The sequence below is a fragment of the Protopterus annectens genome, chromosome 16.part0, assembly GCF_019279795.1.
Source record: "Protopterus annectens isolate FY-2018-M chromosome 16.part0, PAN1.0, whole genome shotgun sequence".
NCBI classification, from domain to species: Eukaryota; Metazoa; Chordata; order Ceratodontiformes; family Protopteridae; genus Protopterus; species Protopterus annectens.
This window is the reverse complement of record NC_056750.1, coordinates 240,448,360-240,472,200: the sequence shown is the minus strand read 5'-3', so window position 1 is coordinate 240,472,200 and position 23,841 is coordinate 240,448,360. Positions and strand designations below refer to the sequence as shown.

The window sequence follows — 23,841 nt, the reverse complement described above, 5'->3', positions numbered from 1 at the left end:
GTTCATTACAGTCCTAGAAAATATGTTCCAAATTACTTCTTTCTTCCCAGTCACACCTCCAACATTTGCTGTCCACCTACGGAAAAATTCTTTGGAGTACACTTGGGGTATAAACCTCCTATGAAACACTTCCAAACAAAGATCCTAAATCTTCTAGACTGTTGCATATTTGGGAAACATACATACATGCACCCCCATTGTTTCTTTGTGAAATGCTTATCCAGTCTCTCTTCCCAATATTTCTAATCCCCTCTGATTGATTCTTATAGTTATCATGCAATATTTGATATACTGTACTAATTATTCCTTTTTTACCAGCTGCTTCTATTCTAGATTCTACTAGAAACTCTACCAGTATTGCTCTTTCACTTAGGATCCCCATATTTCTTTCTCTTTGTCTATACTCTGATATCAGTGCTTGATAGGGAAGGCAGTCTTTAGCCTGCAGTCCAAATAAATTCTTCCCATTCTATTACCTTTCCCTCTTTCATTATTTGCACCCAATCCCTTTGTTCTTTTGCCAGGTTCCTCCAATAAATTCCATTCCCCTATTGCCTATTGTCTGTATCCCTAATTGCAGTCATCCCTATTGGCAGAATCTCCTTCCTCCATCCCTGTGTTGGCTTAGTTCTTAGAATACTTTCTGCTACTTTATGAATATCATATTCTGCATGGTTATTGTTAATCTCCTTAAGGATCTACATCCAAAATCCCAGTCTTTTCTTGTTTATTGAACTTCCCTGCTTCATCATCATCCCTTTCCATTTTGAATTACAGGTTTCTGCCTGTGCCATTTATAATAGCCTTAACTCTGTAGCTCTGAAATACCCCTTCAAATCAGGTAATTCCAAATCATCTTGTTCAATTGGAAGAATCAGCTTATTCCACTTGACTCTTGTTATCTTCCCCTCTCAGATAAAATCCTTCAGGTCTTTATTAATTGCTATCCACACCTGCTCCTCTGGTCAAGAAAATATGCCTGACTTGTGTATAAAACCAAAGGGACTAAAAACATTTTAAATGCTAGTATCTTTCTATCCATGTCCATATAACAAAGCTTCCAATTTCTCAGTTTTTGTATTATCTTTTGTTTACACTCTTCCCACATATCCTTAGCTGCTACATCAGAATCCATTATAATCCATATTCCTAAGTATTTAATTTTATCATGTCCCCATAAATATGGATATTGCTGAACCAATCTGTGTGTGGGTACATAATTTACCGCTATTGCCTTTGTTTTAGCTTCATTCATTTTGTATTCCAAAAAATTTAAAACTGCCTGAAAATGTTCCACAACACTGAAGTGTCCTTTTTCTGGTTTTATCAGGTATAAAATAATATCATCTGCAAATACAGCCAGCGTTTCTTGACTGTCATGCCAATTATATCCTTGAATTTTTGAGTTTTTTTATTTTCTTTGCCAATGGTCCTAAATATAGTGCAAATAACAAAGGGGAAAGCCTAGTCCCTCTTCTCAAAAAGAAATATCAGAGAGGAACCCTCCCACTTTAATTTTCAGCTCTGATCCCTCATATATCCTTCTAATCAACCTCATAATTTTATCAAGGAATACAAATGCTTCCATTGGCCTGCTCATAAACTCCCAACTTACTCTGTCAAATGCTTTCCCTGCATCAAGACCCAGCAACAGCAGTGGTATTTTCTTACATTCAGCTACCCTCTGGATCATTGAAGTAAGAGCAGCATTAAGAAAATGAAGGTATGGAAATCAGCAAACTTAGATGAGGACAAGGCAGATATGATCATGATCTGGGGTAAGTGCAGGTACAGAGTTTAGACTAACAAAGGAGTTTCCTGTGTGAGTGTGTGTGCACTGGGGTTCAGCTCTGAGACTGCTGTTGTTCATACTGGTGTTGGACTACATTAGCAAAAAGGTTGGTGGGAGAGGTCAACAAATCTGTTATATGCAGATGATGTAGCATTACAGGCAGACTCAGAACAAGAACTTCAGCAAATGTTAGGGGAATGGAATGCAAAACTGAAGGCCCATAGGATGAAATGGAGTACAGCAAGACAACTGTAATGGCTGCAAATGGGAGAAATCAGAACATGCTTAAAACTGAGACAGAAGTGAAAACTGTGGAATTGCTGTAATGCCCACATAAATAACTTATGATAATAATACAGGGGTTAAACAATTGGCCCTACATGGGCTACCTCAAAGCTTTGTCACATTACCCAGTCTCTTATACACAAGTAAGAGGTGACCTGTGTCTGGCATACAAGGCATCCCCTGACTCAGTATTGATGAACCTACTACACATCATAAAGCCAAACAGGCATCAAAACTACTCAGTCCAGGGATGTAAACCTTTTCTGCGCCATCAACAGAATGGTTTGGATATACAGGTGTATCTCACAGAGGATATCATTGCTCTGTAGCAGACTCCCCATTCATGTAAAACAAAGCTCATCACTTTCCAAATTCAAGCACAACTTATCCATGGATGGGAAATAGGAAATTTATCCCAGGGATCCCCCTATTCTACTAATGGACAGAAACATCTCTTAAATATATTTAATCAACACTCAGGGCCTTTCAAAATACCTGTGCTATGACCTCAGTTATTATCACTAGAGGTAAGAGGTTAGATTAGTCTGAACACTATACAGGGTAGATAATTCCAAGCATCATGTGACAAATTTGGCTAAGCTTGAAATGTAACCACAGGGCTGTTAACCTAACACTAACTTATGAATCAATGACACTATGAACAATTTAAGAGCTTCAAGTATCTTGAAGAAGCAATTGAGGAGAGGTCTGAAAGAGGAGTTCAAAGTCAGAATCAGAATGGGCAGCAGTCAGTTTGTGCAGTTTGTTAGGGGTAGTGTGTGACAGATGAATGCCAAAGAAAATAAAAAGTAAGGTTTACAAAACAGTGGTGAAATCACTACTACTGCAAAGTACAGACACCTGGACAGTGAAGGCAGAGCAATTAAGGAAGCTAGAGGTGATGACAATGAAATGCCTGAGGTATGTGCTAGGATGCACACTGTTGGACACATGAAGAAAGTAGGACTTTAAAGCAGGAGCTAAAGTAGCTCCATTTGCAGAGAAAGTCAAAGAGAAGGGAGTATAGTGGTTTGGGCACACATACAGATAAACAGAAAATATGTTGAAGAAGATTTGGGGAGAGATAGGAAGAAGGCAAGAGAAAATTAAGGTCTCCAGCAAAGACATCAATAGATTATATTCACAAATTTTGGGACAGTTTGGTTTGATTATGTAAGGGAGGGTAACTCAGTCTGGAAAGATGGTGACAGCTGACAAAATACCTCAACTGTATGTAGAATATAAGAAAAAGGGGCTGATGATGATCATGTTGATGATGATAAAACAAAAGTCAAACTTGAGCAAAAAATAAGCACATTTTTGTTTAACAAAATTCTTGTCAACCTACAGTTCAACACAATGTTTTCCAGCTCAATTTTAAGGTTTCTCAGTGGAATATAATAATCCTTGTAGTTCACAGACTTGCTCAGGGATTTAATAAACTCCATGTGGGTTTCACGAGAAGCCCACATAGAGTTTGTGTTTGCATGATGAGCAGCTGTGCTAATCACGTATGCATGCCATGCATCATGTTTACATGAATAAAAGTGACATTTTGTGGCCAGCAACAGTACTGTCAACCAGGAAACTGTGCAGAGCAGCATGAATGCAGAAAAAACATTCATACAAGTTTGCCTATGGGCAAACCTGTCCTCCCGAGATTGTGTGGACAGCCATGATGACTACCAGGGGTGAAAGTACTGCAATATTAGCACATGTAATGTATACTGCGACAAGTATCTGTAGACTGGAATAGTAGACAGTGCGGTGAACAGCAAGGGCGAATACAATGTAACATAAATACACTAGGCAGGGAAAATGTGCTGACTAAAATGGCCACAGACATGAATGATGGGAATGAAGAAGAGGAAGAGGGCATATAAATATGGCAATGTACCAAGATAGGATATGTAAATGTATATGCACTTCCAAGACAAGTCAGTAGCATAACATTAAGCACTTATGCAGATAGAACAGTACATTCTGCTGTTTATACCTCCTGTATGAATATATGTATATCAGGAAGAGCCACACTCCAAAGACATGTATGAGTAAATGTATATCACGAAGAACCTCCAAAGACACCAGAAAATAAGTAAATGCAATTTTTATTTTCACATAAATGCTCAGGTAAATGTTTTCATCCACAGACTTCATCTGGTATAAGTGGGCTGTTGTTTCTGTGTTTCTATTTTAATTAATCTAATGAAGTCTGTGGATGCAAATGTATTTACCTGAGTGTTTATGTGAAAATAAAAGTAGTATTTACATATTTTCAGGCATCTTTGGAGTGTGGTTCTTCATGGCCTTCTGAACTGCTTAGATTGTGTTCTGGTTTAAGTGTTGAAGGCTGCTTCCCTAATCTCTTACTGATTTATATGTATATCACCCCACATGATAGTATATACTTGACTGTCACATAAGATTACATGTCAGTGGAGATGAATGGTTGTGATATAAACATCACTGACATGCTCACTGAAAATGGCATTTAGCAAGGACAGTATATACAATAGGGAGTATGTGATGTTGTGAAAATCTGCAAAATGACTTGCTTGAATATGACTGATATATCAGTATACCTCACAATCAATCTTGGAGACATAGCAACAGACTCATGGACAACTTCTGACAGCAGCAGACACAATCAGAAACAATTTAAAAATATTAATGATATTAATCTGTGACATTGCCAGAATATGTGGGTTTGTTATTATACATGTTATGCAGGAACAGACATGAACAACTGTAATGATTGCCAGTATTCTATAAGGGGCTAATCACCACTCCCTTTCCAAAAATAAACTGTCTTTGGAGGAATTAAGTGGGACTGTGTTAAAACCTGGAGTTGAATTCAGGGGCAATCCTGGCCATTTGAGAGGTTTGTATGACACATGAGCCACAAGTCCCACATGCAAGAATCAAACCCATGCCATCAATGTGGTCAATAATCTCTGTATTTACTGGGTGCTGCACAGTAAGATGTATCACACATGCATCTTGTACAACACCTTGAAGGGAAGTCTGCACTGTCAATTCCTAATAGGTATGCATAACAAAGAATAGTTCTGAATGGGAGACAAGATGTGTGCAAGCTCACTGTGCCATATATAATGCACTTGACTAAACCATCCCAGGTTAACATTAAGTATTGAGTATAAGGATAACAACATGTACAAAGAACATACTATTATAAGTGGATTCCCCACACACAGGTGCATATTGCATGCATCTACCAAATGTTACAGCAGTGGATATTGTCTGTGAAGTATCTGCAATTAATGTGTGAATTAAGAACTGGTGTATTACAATTAATGGTATAGCAGTATGTGAGACTGATGGCAATGCATCAACTATGCCCATGTGCACAGAAACTACGACAGTACAAAGTCTAGCATTAAGGAGTGAGGAAGCTGTCACTGTGATATTGTTAACATACCAAACAATGCATGTAGCACATTCTGTAAGCACATGTCAGACTTCAAGACATGTGTCACATGATCAATTTCCCCTGACCTTGCCAGTAAAAATGTTACACTAGCATGAAATCCTGATATGCTTGCATATGTGTTCATACAAAATATTGAGTAGTAATACTGATGTGTTGTACTGTTCCATCCGTGATGCTGTACAGTCACACTATAGCTTTACCTAAGATACAATTGGAGTTCATAGGTGCATAGGAGAGTACTAGACTAATGGTCCAAGATCCCATAAAAGCCTAGCCATATTTAATATGAGTTTCACAATTTAAGTAGCTATGTGAACAAAGTTCACACAGTTATGAGCCTATGTTATGTTATCTAAGACCAACTGCCTCTATACAGGAAGGACATAGGTGCAACACCAGGAGTACAATTATCATTAACCATCAATTTATGTAGGGTGCACTTGAATAAGGTCAGGAAAGGCCTTTACTTTACATGAATGGGAAGCTTGTTCCAGACAAGGGGTAGTGTCTGAGAGATGTTTCTATCTCTCCAACATGATTTATTATGTCAGAGGCTAGGTTAACATCCTTGGATTGAGTGACCCTTGTGCAGTTTGCTTTACCAATGTGTAACATTTCCATCATGGGTGGATTGTTGACTGTCCTGTAGGCTAAACACAAATTGGCCCTTAGTAGTCTGTAGTGGAAAGAATACAAAAAGTGATATGCATTTCAGTCTTTCAATGTAGAACTTGTCTTTTACTCCCTGTATCTTCTCTGGTGTTGCTCCAACTGTTGCAGATGTATGGTGAGTTATATGCAAAAGGGTGGATTGTTCTCAATTATTGTTGTGATGAGGGCCAAGCACAATGGAATTATAATATCCTTTGATCTGGATGACATGCCCATACTTATAAGTTGTGCCACGTATAAGGGATTTGTTGCCACTGTGGATATATGATGGTCAAACTTTCAATTGCTATCTACCTGAACACCCAGATCACATACCACTGGGTCTGCTCATTGGGGTGTTCTGTCTATATTGCAGTTAGCTAGGGTATTTTATTTACAAAAGGGAATAATTATACTTTTTTGGATATTTAGTGTGTATCACCATGGCAGGGCGGCCACGGTGGTGCAGTGGTTAGCAGTGCCGCCTCACAGCAAGAGGTTCTCCAGTTCGATCCTTGGCTGGGGTGCCTTCTGTGCGGAGTCTGCATGTCCTCCCTGTGGTCGCGTGGGTTTCCTCCGGTTGCTCCGGTTTCCTCCCACATCCCAAAGACATGCTGCAGGTGGATTGGACACTCTAAATTGGCCCTAGGTGTGCGTGTGAGTGTGCCTTCTGTGGAAGGTTGGGCGCCGGGCTGGCAACTCGACACTGTAAAACTCCACTGCCAATCAATGTGCAGACAAGGTGATCTGCTGTGGTGACCCCTAACTGGAAAAAGCCGAAAGAAGAAGAAGAAGTGTGTATCACCATGGCTCTGGCACCAATCATTTGTGTGCATTAATACTTTCTGCAGTATATCAGTACTGTTACTGGATTCTAGGATTGTCCACAATCATCCACAAAGTTGGTTGGACAAAAGCTGTCTAAGTTTGCCTTGCCTTCTGTGGATTAAATAAAAAACAAGAAAGGGCCAAGTGCAAAAGCATGTGGCACTGCACTGATCACTGGCCTCTTGCTATAGATGAATTCAAAAACTCTGACAGTATGTGTCCTGTTGGAGATCCATAGGATTACCCACTTGGTGATCTAGTGGTTTATGGCCGGTTGAGATGGTTTCTCTGCAATACCTGAGTGTGGAATTGTGTCAAATGTCTTGGCCAGATCACATTAGGTGGGATGCACATTCCTTTACTCATCCATGGCTTTTTTACCTTCCTGAATTAGTCAACCAGATTTAACAGACATGATCTAGACTTTATGAATCAAAAATGGGTTGGTTACACAGTCAGGAGATTACCTATATTCTTACTGATAAGGTCAATGATTATTCTTTCTATTGGCTTACAGATGAGGCTAGTCAGGCTGATGTGTCTATAATTCCTTGTGTTGGGTGATGGTCCCCTCCTTGTTCAGAGAGATGACTTTTGTCCACAATTCTGCCAGAAAATAGTCTGTCTGGAGGCTGTTGCTAAGTAGGGATCCAACTGTGCCTGCTAGGTCATTTTTTAATTTACTGATAAGGCAACCTGGGATGTTGTCAGGACTCATCAATACCATGTTTGTAGCCTTAGAGAGTGCACAGATTAGCTGCTCTCTTAAGAAAATATGTTGAGTAATGTTTGCATGTATACTTTGGGTGATGACCAGTGGAGACGGGGGGTGAAATTTGATCCATATCTGTTAGCTAGCAGGTTGTCTATTGCCTCCAGCTGAGTATTGTTGGTGCCATCAACAACCACCTGTGTGCATAGCTGTGCATTCCCCTCAAGATGTTGTACTTAAAAAAAGATGTGTGACAACACCTCCAAATGCAACCTTGGATATGCATCATATGACACACAATGGAACTGTTAACACAGTCATACAACTCTATTACATGTAATGACATCACTTGCATATCATATGCTTATATGTTTACCATTAGAAAGGTGTATGTGTGCGTGTGTGTGTGTGTGTGCGCGTGCGTGTGTGTGTGTGTGCGCGCGTGCGTGTGTGGGTGCGTGTGTGTGTGTGTGTGTGTGTGTGTGTGTGTGTGTGTGTGTGTGTGTGTGTAAGGGGTCTGATGACATATATGGGCACATTACAAATGAGGTGGCTGTGGCTCATGCAGAACAATTAATGACACAAATGCTGACAATCACACAATGCTGCTTGTCAGGTCCTGAACAGTCCTTGTGAATAAAAACACAGTTGTGCATACAATGGATTCCCCAAGGTTACAAGTGAATCAAAAAGGTTATATGTGTATATAACAGCATTAAAATATGGGGATGAAACAAGGCATATGTGCCTTTTAATCAGTATGATGTAATACTGCTGTATGTTACATAGCATTTCATAATGGTAGGTATTCACATCCACACATGTGCCATACTGCAAGTGCTACTGTGATAGCTGAATGAGAAATGTGCAGAATTTTAATATACTCCACTATCAGAACACATGCCTTAGTAAGGCAACAACATACATAGCATCATCCCATGGTAACAATCCTCAGGATGCATATTACAACAATTATGGAAAGAACGTGTAAGCAAATGGCAGCAGTGGCCATAAATACATTGCCTCAAAACAAAGATTGGAATACACTGTTGTAGGGCTACTGCACATCCACACATCAACACAGCACATGTGAATGACAACAATATTGACATGCAGCCTTCATGGGATCATAGGACATTACTAGGCCAATGACCAACATCACAAAAACTCCTAGCCATTATTATACTTTTTATGCTAAAATCGCTATACCTATATGAAGTAATATAGAAGGGGTATGTTCATATGTGTGTATGTGTTTGATTGTTATTACCTACTTCTTCTGGCCATATGTGACATGTACACCCCCCATAACAGAATTAGGCATCACACATCCAGTTGTCTGCATATGGTTTACAGAGGGTCTTGGAAGGGCTCTGCACCACGATGTGTGTATGCATCTTTGAGATGATGGCATTTTCCAGTGTTACTGAGTACTGACTATTGTGTTCTTTGTGCTTGAGCTATATGTTTTTATGTATTTCTTATTGGATATTGATCTGATATTTTGATATTAACTGTAGACTACTATTTTTTTTTACATGTCATTGAGGACCGTTGTCATGTAGTAATAGCATAACTTTAAGTTTCAGACATCTATCTTTCAAAACATTCATCCTAATGCATAACCTGTTGGCTACCTACTTTCTCTCTGTCCTCTGCACAGATGTGCAGATGTCAGGTATTGCTAAGGCCAAACCACTATGTAGGTGCCCACATAGTCTTGTGCTGTGGGCCTGGACACTGATGCTAGTTCTGACATATGGGACATTCCTTAGTGTGGGCCTTGCCCCTTTTCCTTGCCTGTGTGAGGGACATTACAGAGGTAGTGGGCTACAGATTCACATACAGTAGGTGGCAATATGTCACAGTACAGGGCATGTGCAGACAGCCAAACAACATGGGGGGGGGCATATATACCCAGATTTGTGAACAGATTCTATGTCATCAGTGCTGTTATACACATGGTGGATTGATAGATTGACAGGGTTTGTGTGGACATGCATTTAGTGTATGACTTCACGACTAACAGTGATATATCTCTGACATACCTCTCCAGTGGCATGCTGTCCACAGACTGGCCACATGTTTGCCTGTTATGTTTTATCTGTTCCCCAGACAGTTGGTGTCCTTGGTGAATCAGCTGTGGACTCTGGGGAATGCAGTCAGTAAATACTCACATCTATTGGTATTTCTGATGTCATATTCCTCATAAAGGATATGTTACAACAGACCTAGTAACATCTGTAACTGTGTCAATGTATGACAGAAATATATCCACTCTACCCCTGTGTTTGTGCCACTGATCCCAAATGATGCCAGTCTTTGTTCAGATGTCAATGATGCTCAGACGTATTTATTGTCATTATTTCTTGCCTTCATTCCTGCTACCATCCCAGTGATATAGTCGACCCACAGACATGTCAGGGAAGAGGCCATAGATATAAGTCCTGAGCCTGTACATTCTGAGGTGAACTTTACATGTGAGAGGCCTGTGTATGTCTGGCTATTGTTAACAAACTGTCATGATTGCGTACACATGTCATGTGTACATGTTATTTGGAATGTGTATGGAGGGGGATGGATGTAAGTGTTACAGCTCCTTGTTTATCTGACTGTGTATGCTGCTCCAGTTTCTGATGATCTATTGACTGCATGTGTTTGTAGGGGCAGACTGAGACATGTCCTGTACCAAGGTCAGGATTAAGGGATTAAGACTACACAGAATTGGAAATGTATATGTAGGGCAAGTGTGTGAATGGCAAACAATGTATTTATTCACACAGTCCGTATACTCTACTGTTCACGTGACTTACTGGTATTTGACCGTGACTGTGGTGATACTGGTTGTGGGTATGCACTTTCACATTGGTGTCTGTTTGTCAGTGCTGTTACATACCTGTAGTGCCTGATATATTTGCAAATACATGTGTAATTACCCATAACAGATTCCCTAATTCAGTTACTTGTTATAGTTCACTAAATATATGTTACAGCACTCAGGAAGGTGTTACTAGAGCAACTGTGTTAGCTTATCTACACAAGTACTTCAGATACATCCCCATTTTCATGGCTTCTACCCACCACTTTGTCATCCTTGGTCCAGATTCATTGCAGTAAGGGGCTCTGAGCATACTTATCAACTGGCTGGATTATTTTAGGATGTCCAGGTTTATTGCTCATATTTCTAGTCTGTTTTACAGGTTATTCTCATTTCTCTGGTACATCACTGTGATTATATGATTCTTGTCAGAAAATGAGGACATACATTTCATTTACCTACCTTACATCCATCAGAATATGTATGCTGAAACAAACTGTGACTCTGTCAAGAAGAGTACAGGGGCAATGACCTCTTCCTTCCTGGATGCTAATGCATTAGTACTGAGATGTGCTACATAGAAGGACTTTCTGACCACAGTGGCAATGAGGTGGTCAAAAGAGACATTACTGTCAACCTGTGTACCCAGATATCTTATAATGCCTTCTTTGTTCAGAGAACTACCATCAATGTGATAATTCATGGGAACAGGGTATTCCCCAAAGGGGATGACAACACATTTTCTGACATTGAACTTAAGGCCATGGCTCTGACACCAGTCATTGGTCTCAGTGAGGCCTTTCAGTAGGATGTCAACATCACCTGGTTAGTTGATAATAGCTTCCGACTTGCAATTGTTTGCAAATATTGTCAGCCAGAGTCCCTTCATGTTGGCATGGACTTCAGAGAAGTTGATACCAAACACGAGGACCCAGGACAGAACCCTGTGGGACTCCACTAATGACTGCTGAGCAGTCTGACTTGGAGTCAGCTATTTCCACACTGTGAGTCCTATCTGTGACCCATTTTACAACCCACCAGTGGTATAGGGGTTGATGCCTAGCTTAGTGAGTTTTTGCATGATGCCTGAGTGTGGAATATTATCAAAGGCTTTGGTCAGATCAAGGTAGGCTGTATGTGCCACCTTGCCTTCATCCACAGCTCAGGTGACTGACTCCAAGAAGTTGACCAGGTTGATTGAGTAGGTATGACCTACTCTTCACAAAAGTAAACTGTGTGAGATCCTGACTCTGCGGATTCCCATATCCCTGTTTATTAGGTGCATGATGATGCATTCCATAGCTTTGCATAACAGACTTGTCACGCAGTTGGAGTGGTAGTTCCAAGGGTCTGGAGTTGCACCTCATTTGTGGAGAGGAGTGACTGTAGCAGAGCACAATTCAGTTGGGACAAAGCCTGAGGTGAGGCTGTGCTTGAACAGGGCACACAGGTGAGGTGCCAAGTCAGTCTGTAGTTCATGTAGAACACAGCCAGGGATATTGTCAGGTCCCATAGAAGCTGTATTCTTGGCCTTGGACAGTGCTGTTTTAACCTGTGTAGCAGTAATACTGGGTGCCTGGTAGTTTACTAGCATTGTGATTGGTCCTTTGGGGGGAAGAGGGGTAAAGTTTACATTCAGTATGTCAGCCAGTATATTGGCAAAATTTGTTGCCTCAGTCTAGGAGGTACCATTGTCTAGTAGCTCAGAGGAAATCTTGGTATTGCCAAGGAGATTCTTTACATAACTGCATGAGGCCTTGTGGTTGTCTTTACTATGTGCTCCAATTCTGTTTTCACAGCTACTTTTTGTAGTATTTGATGAGGGAATCTCAACTTTTATTTGAGGCAGATAAGGGTTTTTTTTTCAGTCTTGGGACTTCACCTTATTCCGTATCAGTTTCCTCCTTCTGTTGTGCAGTTTCTTTATTGGCGGGGGCCACCAGATTGGCTTTCTTTTTTAGGAGGTATGGGTCTTGGTTCTATTGTATATGGCGGTATCCATCCATTTGGTAAGTGTTCATATTGCATTGCTTGATTCAGCAGTCATGCAACTAGTTTCCATTTGCATGGCTGCCGTGAGGTTACCCACCTCTGTTTTTAGGAAACCATAGTTAGCTTTAGAAAGGCTTTTCATGGTGGTTACCTGTGCATGGGGTGGAGAGAGCTGTGGCTTTCCAAAGGTGATTACTTTGTGGTCAGATAGAGTTGAATATTGATGTACAGCAACAGTCACCCACATTAGTAAGGACCAGGTCGATGTGCTGGGCAAGTGCATCAGTACATGAGTAGATTTCCCAGTTAATGGTGGGGCAGTTGAAGTCAACCAGTATGAGTGTGTTAGGTTGGATACTAATATTCTCCAGGGTGTTTAGGGAGATGGAATGCGAGTCTTGGGACATGTTTGGGGACCTATAGCAGGCTACAACCTGAACTAATGTCTTAGCCAGTGTTAGCTACAACTGCCGGATGTGTCATGCATAATGTTGGTCTACGACTCTGGAGGTTTGTGGATCCTTTATGAATATGGAAATACCACCACCTTGGAGCTTCAGTCCAAGTTCTGCAGTGAAAAGGCGTGGAATGAGTTATAGGCTGGTACTACAGGGATGCTTCCTGCTGCCTTTAACCAGGTCTTTGTTACAGCACAGATGTCATTGTTCCTCATTTTAAGGAATACTTCCAGTGAGTGCATTTTCAGATTCAGACTTCTAAGGTGCAGCAGCATGACCCTCAGATTGCATGTGTTTTTTAGCTGTTATATATTTCTGTATAATTTTTTATATATATATATATATATATATATATATATATATATATACACACACACACACACACACACACACACACACACACACACACATATATATATATATCTATAGGGTTTATATTAGATAACCAAAAGTTATCTTAAGCGAACGCTCACATGAGCGAAAATGCCAGTAATCGAACCCCCGCTAAATATATATCCCAACTCCGAAATCACACTACAGTGAGGAAAGGGCAAATATCCCACTCCTCACTGTACCACGACCCCACAAACACCCTTTCAATTCCTGGCATTTTTGCTCATGTGAGGGTTCGTTTAAGATAACTTTTGGTTATCTAATATAGACCCATATATATATATATATATATATATATATGTATTTATGTATTTATTCACCTTTCTATATATATGTGTGTGTATGCATATATTTAGATATACATTTAGATGTACTTCTCTCTCTCTCTATGTATATATATATATATATATATATATATATATATATATATATATATATGTATGTAGATTATTTATAGATTTGACCACCTATAAGCATCTCCATACATTGAGAACCTATTTTCTCTACTGTTGAATGACTGTACTAACCGATATGTTTGGAAAATCATCACTATTTTGTAGAACTCAGATGGTGTAATGGTACATTGCTTTGATTGTAGTTTACAGAGACCTGGGTCCAAAACTTGGTAGGACTTATTATTTTGTTGCAAGGCAGAGCAGTTGCTGCTGGGGAGGAAGGGATAAGGGCAACAATTAAAAGACTTCCCTAGTTTGGGGTCCTTAACCCCCATTTTGACAGCAAGAGATTCAGAGTGTGGATCTGATGTCTGACGGCACTATATATATATATATATATATATATATATATATATATATATATATATATATATATATATATATATTCAGATATATGCATATATTTATATATATATAAATATAGATATATTTAGTTTTAGGTACATGCAGAGATATTTATATATGTGTATGCAAGTATTTACTTTATATATATATATATATATATATATATATATATATATATATATATATGTGTGTGTGTGTGTGTGTCTTTGTCTGTGTATGTGTGTGTGTGTGTGTGTGTGTGTGTGTGTGTGTGTGTGTGTGTGTGTGTGTGTGTGTGTGTGTGTGTATCTCCATACATATATACATTTATATATATATGTACAAAACTTGACTAATGTTAATAAACCTTTTCCCTATTGTTGAATGACTCTGCTGAATTATATGTTTGAAATAACATCCGACATATCTACAGCTCAGATGGCTTAGTGCTAAATTGCTGTAGCTATGGTGTGCAGGCTTCTGGGTTCAAGTCTTGCAAGGGCTGACTATTTTGTTGCTGGAAAGAACAAGAGCTGTTGGATACAGAGTGATTAAGGCACTTTTAAACAGTTGTAAGCAGGTTTGCATGGGTTTGCATGGTGGTAAGCAATGCTGGTTAACTATGCTTACAGACTGTAAGCCTGAAAAGTGCTTAATCTGTGTAGGCATCGCTTAGCACCTCGCAAACAGGCTTACTCCCGCTTAATATTACTTACTCCTGCTTACCCTTTAAAAGAAAAGAAAAAAGGGCTGATAGGAAAGTGGTGAAAAAGGGGGCATGAAGAGGGAAAAACAATATGAAAGATAGCTGGGGATGTGCAGGATGGGTTTAGGGAAGGTCCATAGCTGTCCATTTCTTCTACAGTAACAGCTGTGCATATATACTGAATTTAGAAGTAAATTTGGACACTCAAACCCCTGAGAGAGGAGTGAGGACAACAGTAATGTGTTGTGAAGCCAATTAGACCAGATTACATGTGTCCAGTGGACATGTGTGCGAAATGGACGTCTATGTATGGGGCGACATTTATTTTGGGAACAGATTGCCCTTTTTTTAAGGTGAGAGTGGGATGATGGGGAAGGATAGCAGGTTTATTTGGGGAGGTAGGTTGGGTAGGACGACAAACAAGACAGAGAAGACAGCATACAGGGGTGGTGTATGACACATGTGGGAGGGTAAACACCTTGCATGGGAATGGATGCTTGGTAATCAGAAGCCCACGGACCCCCAAATGGAAACAGTGGGACTGAGGTCCCCACCCATGGGCAGTCACCACTGCACCTTCATGGCCCCAAAATTGGCTGTGCTGGAGGCTGAGCAAGAGGGGCAGGCTCACCTTCTAAATGCACCATGTGGCCCTCAAGCTGGCATAGCAGACCGCCTAATTCTTTACGGAGCTCACTATGCACCAGACCTGACTTTGGTTGACAGGATTCTGTCTGCGCCTGCACCCGGGGGGATAAGCCCCATCCACTGAAGTGGTTCCACCAGAAGGTGGTGCTCGACCAGTGGTCAAGGAGGTCTGGGGGTGGGTCGCAGATGTGCTGGGGTCTGGTGCCATGGCCAGATGAAGCGGGAGAGGTGGATCTGCTGGGATCGGCCTTTCCAGATGTGCTATGGTGTTGCAGTTTTAGAACATATATTGGTCAGTAATGGTAAACACATTCCAGGATTAGTTGTAACAGCATGCATGAGTATTCCCATTAACCCAAAACAACACATTTGGAACATTTGCATAGGAAACTGAACACATGCATATATGGAACCACAGTGGGCATTACACCGGCATGCAGGTTACATTGATAGTAACAGGCCACCAATGATAGTATTTGAACAGAGTACATTAATTGGAATACATTTCAACATTTGTAGAACAATAGAACACATGCCACAACAATAGTTTTGGTGGAAAACATACCCATTCATTTATGTGTTTAGATTATTGGTGAAGATAAGGTGGTGGGGGGAGAGAGATGTCAATTAACAACTGTAGATTCTTGCAGTGGTCACAGCTTTAATGATCATTGCTCTAATCATTACTCTACAGGTATTATTATAACAACCTATGGCTTTGGGTTGGGCAATTGTATGTTTGTACACAGTGTATAATTGCAGCCTTCTTATAGCTACTTTATACCTTCTCTTACCTGGAAGACCTGTGGAGGGAATTTCTGTTAACACTACCTGACTGTTTCTACCCATAATCACATAGTCAGGATTACATATGTGCACTCATACTGTGTGTGTGTGTGTGTGTGTGTGTGTGTGTGTGTGTGTGTGTGTGTGTGTGTGTGTGTGTGTTTGTGTGCACGCACGCTACTACCATACTCTGCCTTGATTTCTATCGGTCACCCTGGTTGTTGGCAGCAGGGACCAGTAGCCCTGACAGCATGACACTTTTGAACATTTCTTGGGAGAGACCACTTGGTGTATGTAGTTATCTTGCTGTCATTTGCAGCCTTGGGGTTGGACTGTGCGTATTGAACACAGTATAACTACAGCCTTCTTATAGCTACTTTATACCTTCTCTTACCTGGAAGACCTGTAGAGGGAATTTCTGTTAACACTACATGTTTCTACACTTATTCACAAAATCCTAGGTGAAATTATGTATACAGCTTATTACCACTCCCGGGATTCAAACCGTGGCTGTTTCTGCTAAAAATACGACAAGTTTGTGTTTCATCAAGATGAGCTATTGAGAGACTGCTGTTCCTTTCATGAATGTTTTCTGTCTAATTCTCTCTTGGTTGTACAGTCTGACCTTGTAATTACAACATTCTTATACATACATTCCTATACATACCTTTTGACATAGCACAGTTTGGAAAACAATGGTTAACACAACATTTCTATTTAGATATCAGATTTTGGTGCATGACACATTTCATATCAGTTAATATCATGTCTAACAGAGGCACTAACTTTGTCAGATGAGACTTGATTGTTTAATGCTTTCAGAGCTATAGTTGTTGTGCATAACCTGTACACATTTCAATTTATACAATACCAGAGTAAACACAACCAGTCCAGGGTTTTGAATTTTATTGACAGGCAGTTACAGTTTTATTTCTATATAACCTCTATGAGACTATTACTGAATATTGTCTGGTTTATTCAGTACAAACCATGCCCATTTTTAATACTGCAAGGTGACATTCTACTCTTTTATATTTATTTGGTATGAATACTACAAGTTAGATTGTTAGTCATCAGTCTCACAGCATGGCTTTTGCAACCTGCTTGCATGGGCTTTCTGGTTTGCAGCCTGTTCAGTTGGAGCTGTAAAGAAGTTAGAGAATCATTTATGCATAGCTATCCATCACATACACAGGCTGGACTTTGGTAAACAGTTATTGATATGCATACTTACACATGCCTGGGACATCATTCCTCTGCCATGCTTCTTGGACCCACTGGTCCAAGAACTCCCTCTTCCTCTGCTTGAAGTCAGCATAGTGGTGCCAGACCTGCTCACCAGTATGAGGGATGCCAGTGGCACTGGTGAGATCACAGGCAAGACTTTCCCAGGCCTCCACTTTATATTGGGAGCCCTGATACTGGTCCTGCAGCAGTCTCACATCATGGTTTTTAACAAGGAGTCCTACCATGACCTTAGACTCCTGTATGCCCCAGCGCTGTGCTCAAAAGGGCATGCTCTCTCTTACACCAGTCATGCTGCATACAGTAGGGAGCTACAACTGGTTATGAGCTGCAGTCCCACCTGTGAGGTTTAAATACGGCCTATTTCCCACCCTTTGCCATGATTGGACAGTTTTGAATATGCTGAGCTAATTTAAGCTACAGGCAAACCTGATTAGCTAAGGTTGGCAGTGCTTAAAGGGGCAGGTTCAGCACTGCTTACCAATGGGCAAATTCTCTTAGCTGGGCTACTCATTGTTTAGCATTCATATTTAAGCAATGCTTACACCTTGTAAGCATTGCTGTGTCATGCTTAACATTGCTTATGTTTCATTTTATAGACTATCAACTTTATAGGATGGATTCATCATTCCTGACATATTATAATTTTATTTACCTTCCCTGACATCCCTCTATGTGCTTTGCAGAATTAGATCTGTTCAACTCTAGTAATAAATTTGTATACTATATAAAGAAACTTCATGTACTTGTATAAAGGACATACAAGTAAACTTCCAGCATCAGATCAGATTAACTCTGGTAATAAATGTGTTTATGTAATCAGTTTAAGGTTATATATATTTCATACAGAAATTGCAGTTTACCAAGCACACCAGATCAGATTACAGCCAGCTCAGCAAACTGAATTTAACACAGTACTGTATGCCATAAGGCAGTATGATAAAAATCAATTTAATAGCTTATGCAGTTACAGTTCTTACTATTTATCTAAGAAAACTGTAGACAGTACTGCTAAATTCTTGAGGCATTCAGTAGTACTGAAAAGTTAAATGATGTCAGCTAAAGAAACTGCTATGGAAAGACAGTGGGTGGAGTTTCACTCACAGAACATTATGTTAGAATCTGAGGGTCACAAGAGTAAATGTAAAAAGTTCAACAGTTAAGATTAATTTTATAGAGGTGCAGAAATTCACAGTGTCAGATTACTACATCAGTTTAATTTCAAGTTATGACAAGAAAACTGGGGTATCTGTTTCATAGGTTCATAGGTTCATAGGTGGGTACTAGGCTATTGGCCCTGGGGCCTATACAAGCCCAGCCAAAAAGGTACCCTGGCTTTTGCCACCCAAAAAAAATATTTTCCTGTGCCACTGTCAACTTTATAGGATGGATTCATCATTCCTGACATATTATAATTTTATTTACCTTCCCTGACATCCCCCTATGTGCTTTCATTACATTTATTCTTGTGTTACTATACTGTATGGGGCACTTGTGTTTATATGGGGTTTCACATCTTTTCTGGACTGACATCTCATTATTGGATCTGTTACACTACCCTGGGTGATAAATATTATTTACTACCTCGTATATTATGATATATGACATTTACAGCTGCTTTCACATATAAAAGTAAAATGACTTAATTGGGGCTCAAACCATGAATGTCTGCATACTAAGCAGCAACACTGACCACTACACTATTTCAGATTGGTTGGTCAGCTGATATATTCATATTTAACTCCTTCAAATATTTAAGCTATGCTAACCACAGGTGCATGAAGCGCACACATGCTCAGCTATGCTTAAACTTTATTGCGGCCAGGAAAAAACATAAATTAATTAAATAAGTGTTTTAATTTTGTTCAGTGTGGGGGACTGTGCTTATGTTTCATCATACTTACAACATTGATGGGCAAAGCCTTACATGATGTGGGGGGGAGTAGGGCCAGGTTTTAAATATTGCTCTCACAAATCTAGACAGTTGACAGTATAATAGGTTTTGCATTAGCATGACATTTATAGAGGGTATTCAGTCATACCTCTCAACCTCCTACAACACACAATCAGTACAAAGCCTTACATAATGTGGGGACAGATAGGGCCAGGTTTAAAATATTGCTCTCACAAACTTTGAAAGTTGACAGTATGGTAAGTTTTGCATTAGCGCGACTTTTATGCCAATTCTGTGGCATATATCTGGACATTCTGATAGTATCTGTACATTTAGAGGTATGCCATGGACACTTACAGTGTCAGCAGACATCCTCTTTCCTTTTGAATTGCCGAACAGCAATTTTGAAGTGCAGGGGGTGTGTATATTTTCAGAGCACTGCTCCCTAACACATCCCCTGCATTAGCACACAAACCTGTGTCCGTATTAGAACACGGCAGTGAGCCTTTATGAATATAGGGCGGCCATAGTGGTGCAGTGGTTAGCGTTGCTGCCTCACAGCAAGAGGTTCTCTGGTTTGATCCTTGGCTGGGGTGCCTTCTGTGAGGAGTCTGCATGTCCTCCCTGTGGTCACGTGGGTTTCCTCCGGGTGCTCCAGTTTTCTCTCATAACCCAAAGACATGCTGTAGGTGGAGTGAACACTCTAGACTGGTGTGAGTGCATGCATGTGTGTGCCTTCTGTGGAAGGCTGGGCACTGGGCTGGCAATTCAATACCATAAAGCACTGCTGCCAATCATGAGTGGACAGGTGATCTGCTGTGGTGACCCCTAACTGGGAAAAGCCAGAAGAAGAAGAAGTGCACCTTCATGCATATGCATGACATGCTGCCGTGCTGCATGGGAACAAACCATTTTGTGCAAGAATTAACTATTCTTGCATGGATGTTTGTTGAATCTCTGGGTTAAAGTGCTCGGGAAAGACATGTTGGGTGTGACCAATTAGAAAAAAGGGTAACTGTATGCATCTATGTTGTGGCGGGTATACATGAAATGACAGTCAGGTTAATTCGCAAAATAAAAGGTTTACAGTTACAGATTTGGTAAATAATTTTTTTGTCTTATTGTTTTGTTTAGCAGTCTGTCTTTATGCTTTGTATTAAAGTGTTGCATTGGATAAAGAATATCTTAATACAAACAGAGACAAAATGCATTCACAAATATTAAATGATGTTTTGCTAGTTTACAGAATGTAAAATTTAAAGTCAATGCTACATTGTAAAAGTGACAGTACAGTGAAGAGTTCAGATACCATGCATGAAAAAAGTACATCATAAATATTATGCGTCATTAAAGTCACAGGTTCAACTCTTATGCTATAAAGAACAGACAAGTAAAACTCCAGAATTAGATCAGTTCAACTCTAGTAATAAATTTGTATACTATATAAAGAAACTTCATGTACTTGTATAAAGGACATACAAGTAAACTTCCAGAATCAGATCAGATTAACTCTGGTAATAAATGTGTTTATGTAATCAGTTTAAGGTTATATATATTTCATACAGAAATTGCAGTTTACCAAGCACACCAGATCAGATTACAGCCAGCTCAGCAAACTGAATTTAACACAGTTCTGTATGCCATAAGGCAGTATGATAAAAATCAATTTAATAGTTTATGCAGTTACAGTTCTTACTATTTATCTAAGAAAACTGTAGACAGTACTGGTAAATTTTTGCGGCATTCAGTAGTACACAGAAATTCACAGTGTCAGATTACTACATCAGTTTAATTTCAAGTTATGACAAGAAAACTGGGGTTTCTGTTTTATAGGTTCATAGGTAGGTATTAGGCTATTGGCCCTGGGGCCTATAGAAACCCAGCCAAAAAGGTACCCTGGCTTTTGCCACCCAAGAAAATTATTTCCTGTGCCACTGTCAAGCAGAGCCACAGAGGTGATCCCTGGGGTGAATTTCCTATTTCTCATCCAATCATCAACATTTTTCTTGAAGAGTGCTAATGAGGAGCTTTGTTTGATATAGATAGGTAGTTTATTCCAGAGTATGGGAAGTCTCTGGGACAGGAATCTATCCCTCGAGCATGTTCTGTTTATTGTGGTGACAAGGTTTGGGTCCCTAGAGCATGTAGCTCAGAGGGATTGGGATTTCTTTAAGTGGAGCATGTCCAACAGCTCTGGGTTTGACATAGCTTTGTATGTTAGGCAGAGATCACCTCTGAGTAAGCGATATGCGACGGAGTAAAGCTGGAGTTTTTTGAGATGGTCTGCGTAGGGCATCTGTTTGAGGCCAGTAATCCTCTTTGTGAGGTATTTCTGTGGCCTTTCTAGTTGTTGTAGATGTCTTGTGAGGTACATACCAAAAGGGGCATTGTACTCTATAATGGGTATAATGAGTGATGAGTAGAGGGGAACAATGACCTCTTTTTTTTTGGATGAGAAACCTTTTGTGATGAGGTGTGCCATGTATAAGGATTTCCTGACTACTGTGGTGATGTGATTATCAAAGAAGAGACTACTGTCCACCTGTGTCCCAAGGTCTCTTATCACACTTTTGGTGTTAAGTATACTGCCGCCTACATGTGAAAGATTTATAGGAAAATATTATTGAATTTTAACTATTATACAAGGATGAAATGAGAAACAGCATAAAATGGTCACAGTAAATGTGTTCTTAATTAAAGTATTAAATTAAGATAATTGTTTATTAACTAATTAGGGATTGAATATAAAAATGAAGGAGTTAGCACAATGTATTCATTCACATCTGAGGAAGTGAAAGAAACGAAAACGCAAGTGTGGAGACATAGCGTTTATGTGTTTGAGGAACTTCTGCTTCGCTGGCTTTATGTGTTAAGAGTTCGTGCTTTGGCGTTTTATCTTGGTGTATTTGCTGGATTGACTTGCTGTTTATTTCGTCAAATAAACTGGTGAACTAAAGTAAGCTGTATTCCTTTCTGGCTGGTTCGTTTTTTAAAGACTGTGTATACTGCCGCCTATGTTGTAGTTTGATTTAATAATAAAGTTACAACTTTTGCATGTCACTGTAGTACATTATCAGTTTGCTTACAGACTTGCAATAGTTTATTAGCAGCAAATGTTTATTTCATGCAGGAAAATACAAATAAAGTCAGGGCAACAAGCAGTTATATCAGTTTACAATTGTTAAAACTGCAAATTTTATTTTAACTACGTGACAGTAAATATAGTCTATAACTTTAGCCACCCAGTCTTGCACAAGAAATGAAAAAGAGAGGTTTAAAAGACCTAACTAAAAAGGACACTTGGACATTAAAGCAGGCCTTCCAGCACTTCATCAGCAACTGGGACAATGTAGAGTAAAATTTGGCAAGAGCTGTGGTAGAGAGATTGACTGTCTATGTGTTTCAAATGTTTGTTTAAAGTTGAAATGTATGAGTTAAAGCAAGTATGTAAATGTTCTTGTGTTTCCAGACAGTTATATATCAGTACTAGTATGAGTTTATGTTTTTATCTATGTTTAGACAATACTGACAAAAAGGTATTAATAGTCTCCACAATATAACATTAACAAATTTCAGTTTATTTTTATTTGTGGTCAGATAACACTTTCAAAAAGGTATTAAGTATACAAATATTCTCATGTTTTCAGGCAGTTATATAACAATACTCATTTCAGTTTATTTTTTATCTGTGTTCAGGTAACACTATCAAAAAGGGTATGTAAATGCTATCATGTTACAATTGTACAACAGTGCTAGTTTTCAGTTTATCTATGTTCAGACAATACTGACAGGAAAAGGTAGTAATAGTTTAATTTCTAGAACATAACATTACCAATTTTCAGGCAAAAGATATTCCTTTAGTATTACTTTAGTTAGTTTCCAGATTATAACATTTATAACCAGCTATTTTAGATGTCCAGTAATGTAAATTTCAGTCAAGATTCAGACTATTACATTCATACTCAGTTATGCTTCAGTACAGTACATGCAGTCCAATTTCAGAATATAACAATATTACTAAGTTATACATTTCTGCTTCACATTATTCAGTCATTTTAATGGTAATGTGACAGAATTTTTTGTAACAGGTGCATTACATCATACATTTCTACTACATCATCATTCATATTATTCAATTATTCAGTCAGTAGCTTTAAGGTTAAAGTGACAGAATCATTTGTACAGTCATTAGTTAAGGGTAAAGTGACAAAATTATTTATAACAGACTTATTAAGGTAAGCTATCTAATGAAAAGGAAGCAATTCAATATACTCAAGGTTTAGCAGGGCAGGCTTAATTTGTTAATTAATTTACAGATTATGGTGCACTTTATTGTACTTTAGTCAGAAAGTTCAAATGACACTGACAGAGTATACAAAGGTATAAATCTGAAATACAGAAAG

At 39.3% G+C, this 23,841-nt stretch overlaps 1 protein-coding gene across 1 annotated transcript in view; it reads right to left on the bottom strand.

Annotated features, from left to right (window-relative positions):
• Positions 1-23,841, bottom strand: part of LOC122790581 (extracellular calcium-sensing receptor-like) — a 497,373-nt gene that overhangs the window by 468,586 nt on the left and 4,946 nt on the right. The window lies entirely within an intron of this gene.